Genomic DNA, 8473 nt, shown 5'->3' with positions numbered 1-8473 from the left:
AGTCACTGGGTGCTAGTTTTTTAAAATCACAACTCTACCCCTTTGGGAAATGTTGGCCAAAGCCAGGGATGTAACTGCTTAATATAACTTCAGTATGTATTATGACCCTGTTTTCCAAGCCCCATATTGTTGGACACCCCATATTGTTGGACATTGAATATTTGATATTTAGACTTGCCTAAAAAATGAGGATCTATGGTTTTCTATTTATTTATTCAACAAATATGTGTCCACCCTATTCCAGGCATTGTGATAAGCACTAGAATAGAGTGGAGCTAATGGTCTAATGGGGAAGACACATTAATACATGGTTTTAAAAATAACACAGTTGTGGTAAATGCTATAAAGAAATAACAGGGTACTATGAGAGCATGTAACTGGGAGACCTTACCTGATCATGGGAGTTAGGGCAAGTGTCTTGAAGAAAATACATTTAAACTTAAGTATGAAGGGTGAATAGCGTTATCTGGGGCCGTCTTCTTAGGCAAGGGTAAGGAACGTGGTTATGTGGGCTTGAGATGTGGGGCAGCAAGAAGGAATGGTGTTTTTCTCCCTCTCCCCTCTTTCCTCTCTCTCACTCTGTCACTCTTTCTCTCTGTCACTCTGTCACCCAGGCTGGAGTACAGTGGCGTAATCTTGACTCATCGCAACTTCTACCCCCTGGGTTTAAGCAGTCCTCCCACCTCACCCTCCTGAGTAGCTGGGACCATAGGTGTACACCACCAGGCACAGCTATTTTTAAAAATTTTTAATTTTTTTTTTTGTATTTTTGGTAGAGACAGGGACTTGCCATGTTGCCCAGGCTGCTCTCGAACTCCTGAGCTCAAACAGTCCATCCTGCCTCAGTCTCCCAAAGTTCTGGGATTATAGGCATGAGCCACTGGGTGTTTCTTAATGAATGTTGATTATATTCTACAACATTTCTGTCCTTCTTTTCATCCTCCCTTCTCTTAGCATTTTCTAAAACATGGTTTTAATCATATTACTATGCTGATTAAGAAACTCTTTTCTTTAAGAGATGGGGTTGGGGGGTAGGTCTCACTTCGTTGCCCAGACTGGAGTGCAGTGGCACAATCACAGCTCACTGTAGCCTCGACCTCCTGGGGTCAAGCAGTTCTCTCACTTCAGCCTCCTGAGTAGCTGGGACTGCAGGCACCACCACACTTGGCTAATTTTTTAATATTTTGCAGAGATGGATTCTCACTATGTTGTCCAGGCTGGTTTTGAACTCCTGGGTTCATGTGATCCACCTGCCTCTGCTTCCCAAAGTGCTGGGATTACAGGCATGAGCCACTGCGCCCAGCCCAGAAAGTCTTAAAAGTTCTTCTTTGGGTAGATTATTAGCTCCTTAAAGGCAGAAATCTTGCCATTTTTAATTCCTTAAATCCTTAATTTTTAATTCCTTAATTCCTTCATTACAGATATTGGAGGCAATCATACTTTGCCCCTCAGCATGATTTGATTTCAGTTGTAGTACTAAATGGTGGGCAAGGATGGAGTTGTCTATGATTCTCTTTTTACCCTCTGCCTAAGACCTAAGTTTTCAGGTTGGCTAGTGAAGGGCTTTTTTTTTTTTTTTTTTTTTTTGGAGATGGAGTCTTGCTCTGTTGTTCAGGCTGGAGTGCAGTGGCGCGATCTCGGCTCACTGCAACCTCCACCTCCCTGGTTCAAGCAATTCCCCTGCCTTAGCCTCCTGTGTGGCTGGGATTATGGGCGCATGCCACCATGCCTGGCTAATTTTTTTGTATTTTTAGTAGAGACAGAGTTTCACCATGTTGACCAGACTGGTCTCCAACTCTTGACCTTAGGCAATCTGCCTGCCTTGGCCTCCCAAAGTGCTGGGATTACAGGCGTGAGCCACCGCACCTGGCCGAAGGACTTTTTGTAAAAACAAAACAAGCATCTTTTGCAACTCGTTCTGTATGTAGCCCTTATTTTATGAATGTTCTTTATTATATTGATATTTAAACAAGGCCATAGTCCAGGAGTTTGTTCATGGTAGTGGTTTCATCTGAAGAGTGAGGTCTTTTTGTCAGTTGAGAGAGGATGTTTTAGAAATCAGAACTGAAAGGACTGGATCTGAATAGATTGGATTAGGAAGTTTGTCTTGGTGGATTCTGTTACTTAAGTTGTGCCAATCTTTGACGTTCCACTGTAGACATCTGAAAAGTGCATGAGGTGCCAGCCTTTCCCCTATCCTTAGCCTATAGTAGGCACTCAGATATTTGCTGAATAGGAAAAGTGTGCATGTAAATGGGATAGTTCCTATGGGTTTATAGAACAATCTAGGATCAAAACTGTGTACATTCTAGGCCAGATTGTTTAATTACAAGCATTCTCTTTAGTTTTTCGTTTGCTTCCCCTTAATATTCAGAAAAATCTCCTTGAATGTGCAGCCTAGGAAAATCAAGGCAAAGACTTTTGTGTTAGGTTGGACCAGTAAGTTGAGCGACGATAACTGAAAAAGGTGGAACTTAGGAGCATCACTTTAGCAGTTAGCTTGGCATTCTTAAACTTTGGGTTATATATGGATGCCTTTTAAAGGAGGAAATTTCTTACATTATCCAAAGTATACAACCAAGAATTTCAGTATGAGAATACTGCATTAAAAGTTGAATGTAACCATTTAAATGGTTACTTGAAGCAAACAAAAAATAAAAAAGAAAAACAGGTGGTTACTTGGTACCTGCATGATGGTAAATCCAAACTGGATCTCTGAAATGCATGTGGTGGTATGATGATTTTTAGAATATCATATAAAAACAACACTTAAAAGTTCTCATAGGACCCTCAGATTCTTGACATCTCCTGACCTTTCTAGGTTAGGCAGACTCCACTTTGGAAAACTATGGATAGTTTTCCTCTCCCACCGAGATATTTAGTACTGAATCTTCAAAATTCAGGGTTTTAAATTTTTTTGTTGTTTTTTGTTTTAAGTATCTAGTATTTAGTAGTATGTTTGCCTGGTGTAGGGAAAGAGTACCAAAAGAGAATCTCCATTCCCATTCTTCCCGAGTTGTCCTCACAGATCCCCTAGTTAGATAGATCATTTGGTTTAACCTGTCTCTTTGGGGATGCATGGTTGTTAACCAGTCATTCACACCTTAGGATCATATGTTTTAATGCTAAATCAACAGAAATTTACTTCTTCCCCAGAAAATGGAAATTTTTTTGAGGAAACTTCAGATCCTTGAGAGGAAGACATTCTTGGTAAGGTGGGAGATTCTGACAGGGCAGCTTGTAGGAAAGAGGTTCTTGGGGTCAGGGAAGAGGAGGAAGGTGTTAAACCGTTACTTTTCAATTTTGCCTAGGATCTTGAATGCTCCTGCTGACGGTGCCTGAATTAGGGTTTCAGAATGCCTTCAGAAGTCTCTAAAGTAGTCTACACGTTTTGTAGTTCAGACTATTCCAGCAGTTTCTGTCCATGTTGTTGTATATCTCCTCAGGAAGAGCAAAGTGTAGAGAAATAGGATCCTTCCTAAGTAAAAAGTAGGTCAGATCAGTAGTGTTGGATAAGCCTCCTCCTGTTGACTCCTTCCTCATAGTCTCCTCATTCTCCTTCATAGTGTTTTGTATTAAGTCACCTAGCATGTTACGTAGTGGGTTCTCAGTGCTTGCTAATTCTTATGAAAGAAAGCAGTTTTGGATCATTGACCACAAAATCTGCTCTCCTACTCCCTAATTCTTTTTTGCCTCTTAAGAAACTATGCTTCCTTTTTACTGGTGTGTCAGGAGCACAGAAGAAAGAACAGCTGGTAAGGAGCACAGAAGGAGAAAGATAACTAATTTTTGAAGATTGGGAGAAATACTGTCCATTGATTTACTTCAGCAACTGCCTGACACATAATAGATATTCAGTAATACTTTCTTTGCACCTCGTAGCTTAAATGTCTTGAAGAAACAAAAATTGAATGCACAGGATCAAGGCACTAAAGCTCAAATAACACACTCCTGCAAGTTTCTCGTTTCCCTGTTTTATCAAGATATCTTTCATCTTTGTATCAGGCAATTTAGTGGCAACTCTTCGCTTTCCAACTGCTCACTGAATCTTTCGGTCTCCTCCCCATTTTCCTAGTCGTCTTCGGTTGTGGATGTTGTAAATTCGGCCATCCGTCTCTCAAGGTCTTTGCTTCAAGGTTTCCCAATGCTTTGGCGCTGTCCAAGCCCCGGTACTCCGGGGAGGAAGACCTCGGATTCATTTGACGGGCTTGAGGAGGCTGGGGGTCTGTGGAGCCCCGTGTGGGTGGGGCTGGGCGCGGCCGGGGCGGGGCCGGCTAGGAGCCCTAGGGAAAGGGTGAAAGGCACAGTTGAGAAAGGCCCGCCGGGCATTGGTTTCACAGTTTCCACGAAGGCTTCGTGTGCAAGCCTGAGGAATCTAGGTGCCTCCCTCCTGCCTCGCCTTTCTTGATTCTAGAAGCTTCAGTAGGCTTTTCTGGGTTGCTGGGACCCGGAAAAGCAGCGGCTTCCACTCTGGGGGCGGGTCCCAAGGGTCTTGCTGCTGCTCTGGGGCCGTTTGGACTCCTGGTGTTGGGGGAGGGGCCAGGGAGGTGCTGCTCGCGTTTCCTTTTGCGCCTGCGCGGCGGGCTCCGAGCGGGTAGGAGCGCGTGCGCGGTGACGTGGACGTCCGGTGCGCGCGCGCAGGCTCTTCAGCTGGAGCGGACACACGGTGTGCGAACCGAACAGAATAACCCGCCCCCAGCGGGATATGAAGGACTCCGGGTGAGGCCGGCCACGCCCCGCACGGTAACTCACGGGCCTGGGTGGAGGGCATCGCTTAGTACTGGCCCGATTGGAGTTTTTCGAGAGTTTGAAGCTCTTGTGTATTTGAACGGCGTGAGAAACGTTCTGCTGAGAGAGCTTCGCACGCCCTCGCCAGGCCGGGCCTTGCGCGGGGCCGCCTTTGGCGCGCGCCTGTGGTCTCTGAGCGAGGCTGCGCATGTCACCTCGCGCGCGTCCCCGGCCTCACTTCCGCGTCGCTCAGCTACCTAACTGGGAGCATCGACGCCAGAGAGAGCGGCCACGAGGCGGGAGGGGTGAGAAGCGCCCATGGCTCGGCCCTGCCCTCGCGTGCGTGGGGTGCCGCTCCGCGTGGTACGGTCCGCGTGACGACTTACAGCCTGGCGCTGGGCTCTAGGTCGAGAGCCATGCTTACGCGCTTTGCAGTTTAGCTTCCAGGTCTCGTGGTTCTAGAACTCCAAGGGAAACGGTGTTGGCGTCGCTTTTCTGAGGAACTGGGCGCAGCGTTTTGACACCTGTGCAAACGTCTTTTCTAACAAGTAATTTCCGGCCAAATTGTTTGAGGCAGGACGGCAAGTTTAATAAAGAAGGGCGAGGAAGTGAGCTGTAGGAGTGGGGACTTGGTAAACAAAGGACCGGTGGTGTGTGAGTGCAGAAATGAGGGAGGGGAAAACAGGTGGGAAGACCAGGTGTTATTTTCTTTTTTCCTCTGTGGGGCAGCCTTTACCTAGTTCTGTTGATGGGGTTTCCTGTTTCTGTTAAATGGTCAAGTAGGTCTCTGCCCTCAGTGCAAGGTATCTGGGATATCTGGGATATTAACAGCACCCTCCCGCCCCCCACCCCCAAAAGCTCCAGTAGCCAAAGTTGAGGAATCTGTGTGTCAGAAGAATATGGAGAAACTGGGTATCGTTTCAGACTGGGTCGAGAGTGCAAAGTGGTAGCGTCTTGCTGTATAGATTTTTGCTTTGCCTTTCGAACCCTGGGAATGCCTTCTTCCTCTGGCCGGGGTGGAAGCAGGACCGGGTAAATGAGATCTGAAAGGAGGGGTTACTGATGGCAGACCAACATGAGAAACCAAAGTGCACTCTTTTAGAGGAAAGATAACTTTCCCAAGGTTCGCCTCGCCGGAGCAAACACGTGGATCATGAGAAGTCTCGAGCCCACCCGCGCGCGTGTTGTTGTAGAGCTTGCCAGGCTTATGCGGCTGAGTCCCTGGTTAACTGCTTGCTCTGTTCGTTCTTTTTGGGCACGATGCCGCGGCTAGGCTGCAGGGAAAGTGCCTGGGGGCGGCGTGACGGCTGCTGGGAAGGGGGTTGGCCGCGGAGGGTCTGGTGGCTGGTTCTGTAGTCTCCAAGGTAACAAAATGCGCCTGGGTCCCGCAGAGAGATCCTCGGGTTCCGGACGGCGGCACGTGATCTGTCGGGACTCCTCTTCCCCGGAAGAGCTTTCCTTGCGGCATTTTTTCACGTGGTTCTTGGCCAGCTGTCCTTTGCAGTTGAAAAGCGGCGGTTTGTGGGTCATTAATAGTCGACGGCGTCTGCTCCTCTTGAGGAAGGCAGTGAGAGCCTTTTACTTTCTTGCGTATCGGAACAGCGCTAGTGTTTCTTGCCGCCTACGGTTGTTTCTAGCGTTTATATGGGTTAAGTGGCTTGGGTCCATTTAACAGAAACACAGGCTAAGGACTTGAGGAAATTCAGTGCCCTGGGTACCTTGGCATACTTCAAGTTTAACTACAGCCCGTTTCTGCCTTAAAAGTTCTTCAAATTCTGCTTATCCAACTGCTAGGGACCTGTCAGCTCGTTGGCCCTGAGTTGTAGTTAAGGGTCCCTTCTTAGCAATAGAAAATACTCCTGGGGCCAGCAGTAACAGATGGTATCTGGGAAGAGAAGGGGGCAGTACTGTCTTAGGCAGGTGCAATTCTGTGCCTTAAAACCTAAAAGCGTTTCAGATAATATTTTGACATTTGACCTATAAGGTTGTGATGATAAAATGCTCAGGATATTGTCTGTTCCGAAGTGAGTAGTTTTAATAAATAGCAAGTGTCATTTATTCAATTAGTAAAAATAAGCAAATGATGGTTAACAGCGATTAAGAAAGTATTAATAGTTGGCTATTTTACTGTCTTTGCCACCATTTGCTGTCATTTTCTTATATTTATATCTGCATTCTGTTTTTAAAAAACTTAAAATTTCTTTACCCAGTGTTTATTAGTAAATGAAATCTGAGTGAACCTGTTCTCTTGAAATTTGAGTTTCACAAATATAATTTAACTTAATCATATTCTTGTGGTGAAGGATTATGTTAAGGAATATACTAACATCTTGGTGCCTGCCATACTACTGTATTTATTGTATGAAAGGGTTGTAGATGTTTGTAGCAATTTGGAAAACGTTGAGAATTTGAATATTTGTGTTTTTAAATCATGGTATTGACTTGGAATTTTGATTTTGTGTAACCAATTTTTGGGGTTGAGCACAGTACATAAATCATTGAATTAGGAAACTAGTAAAACTAGTGTATTTTGTGAGTTGTATGAGGGTCATTGCTTTAGTAGATAAACATTTCCCAAAGAGGTCACTGGTGAAAAGACATTAAAATAGAGAGTCTGAAATTGTAACAATTTATGGAACTTGTCAGATTACTTAGCTAAAAAATGTTTTCTATGATAGGTTTTGTGTGTGTATATATCTTCTGGTGTGAATTTTCCCCTCCACAACGTATTTTGTTAGCTTTTTATTATAGCTGTTTTATCTAGATAAAAAAAATTTGATGTTGAAAAGCCGAATTGAATGTTTTTGAATGTTAAGGTGTATATATATGTACCAAAATTGTGGTTTTCATTAAAGCTTTTAGTTTACAAGAGTATTTTTAGGATGTTGCTAGAATATTTATTTCTTCATGAGTAGTCTACCCCTTTCTTTTCTTTATTATTATTATTATTATTTTGAGACTGAGTCTCTATCTCGAAGGCTAGAGTGCAGTGGTGCTATCTCGGCTCATTGCAACATCTGCCTCCCGGGTTCAAGTGATTCTTGTGCCTCATCCTCCCAAGTAGCTGGGACTACAGGTGCACAACATGACGCCTGGCTAAGTTTTGTATTTTTTGTAGAGAGAGCGTTTTGTCATGTTGGCCAAGCTGGTCTTGATCTCCTGACATCAAGTGATCCACCGGCCTCAGCCCCTCAAAGTGCTGGGATTACAAGCGTGAGCCACTGCGCCCGGCCGGCCTAGCCTACCCTTTTCTAAAGTACATTTAAGTTTTGCAGTTGGCTTAAGATTGTCTTAGACTTTCGAGTGGTCTTGGTATCTGAAACAGCTGAATATCCTTAATTGACTGCCTTTTGATTAGAAAATTAAAATGTTTTGCAATATTTATCTTAGAAAAGAAAAGAAAATTCATATGGTAGCTCCAGACCTAGGCATATGCTTATAGTGAAGTGGAATCTGTGCTTAGATTTGATGTAGAATAAGAATTTCATTCCATGTTCTTAAACCAGTAGCTGTTATGGCTCAAGATAGAGATGGTTTTAGTTGTAAATTAAGTCTTTAATTCAATGCATTTTCATCAACTAACGGATTAATTTGATTAGTGGAGTTAAAAACCAGTCTTATACAAATCATAAGTCAGAAAGTTTGTTTTCTTGTCTTCAGGCACATTTTTACATTTTTTTTTTTTTTTTTTTTGAGATGGAGTCTCGCTCTGTCGCTCAGGCTGGAGTGCAGTGGCCGGATCTCA

General features: G+C 44.2%; 1 protein-coding gene across 1 annotated transcript in view; it reads left to right on the top strand.

Moving 5' to 3' along the window:
* Positions 1–4629: 4629 nt before the first annotated feature.
* Positions 4630–8473, top strand: part of MGA (MGA, MAX dimerization protein) — a 104950-nt gene continuing 101106 nt past the window's right edge. Inside the window, exon 1 of the mRNA XM_011989336.1 lies at positions 4630–4743. The gene's annotated coding sequence lies outside the window, so the exon portion shown is untranslated. The remainder of the gene's footprint in view (positions 4744–8473) is intronic.

This window comes from Mandrillus leucophaeus, unplaced genomic scaffold (genome assembly GCF_000951045.1).
Source record: "Mandrillus leucophaeus isolate KB7577 unplaced genomic scaffold, Mleu.le_1.0 Scaffold35, whole genome shotgun sequence".
Taxonomy (NCBI): domain Eukaryota; kingdom Metazoa; phylum Chordata; class Mammalia; order Primates; family Cercopithecidae; genus Mandrillus; species Mandrillus leucophaeus.
The sequence above is the reverse complement of the archived record's forward strand: the minus strand, read 5'-3'. Positions and strand labels throughout refer to the sequence as shown.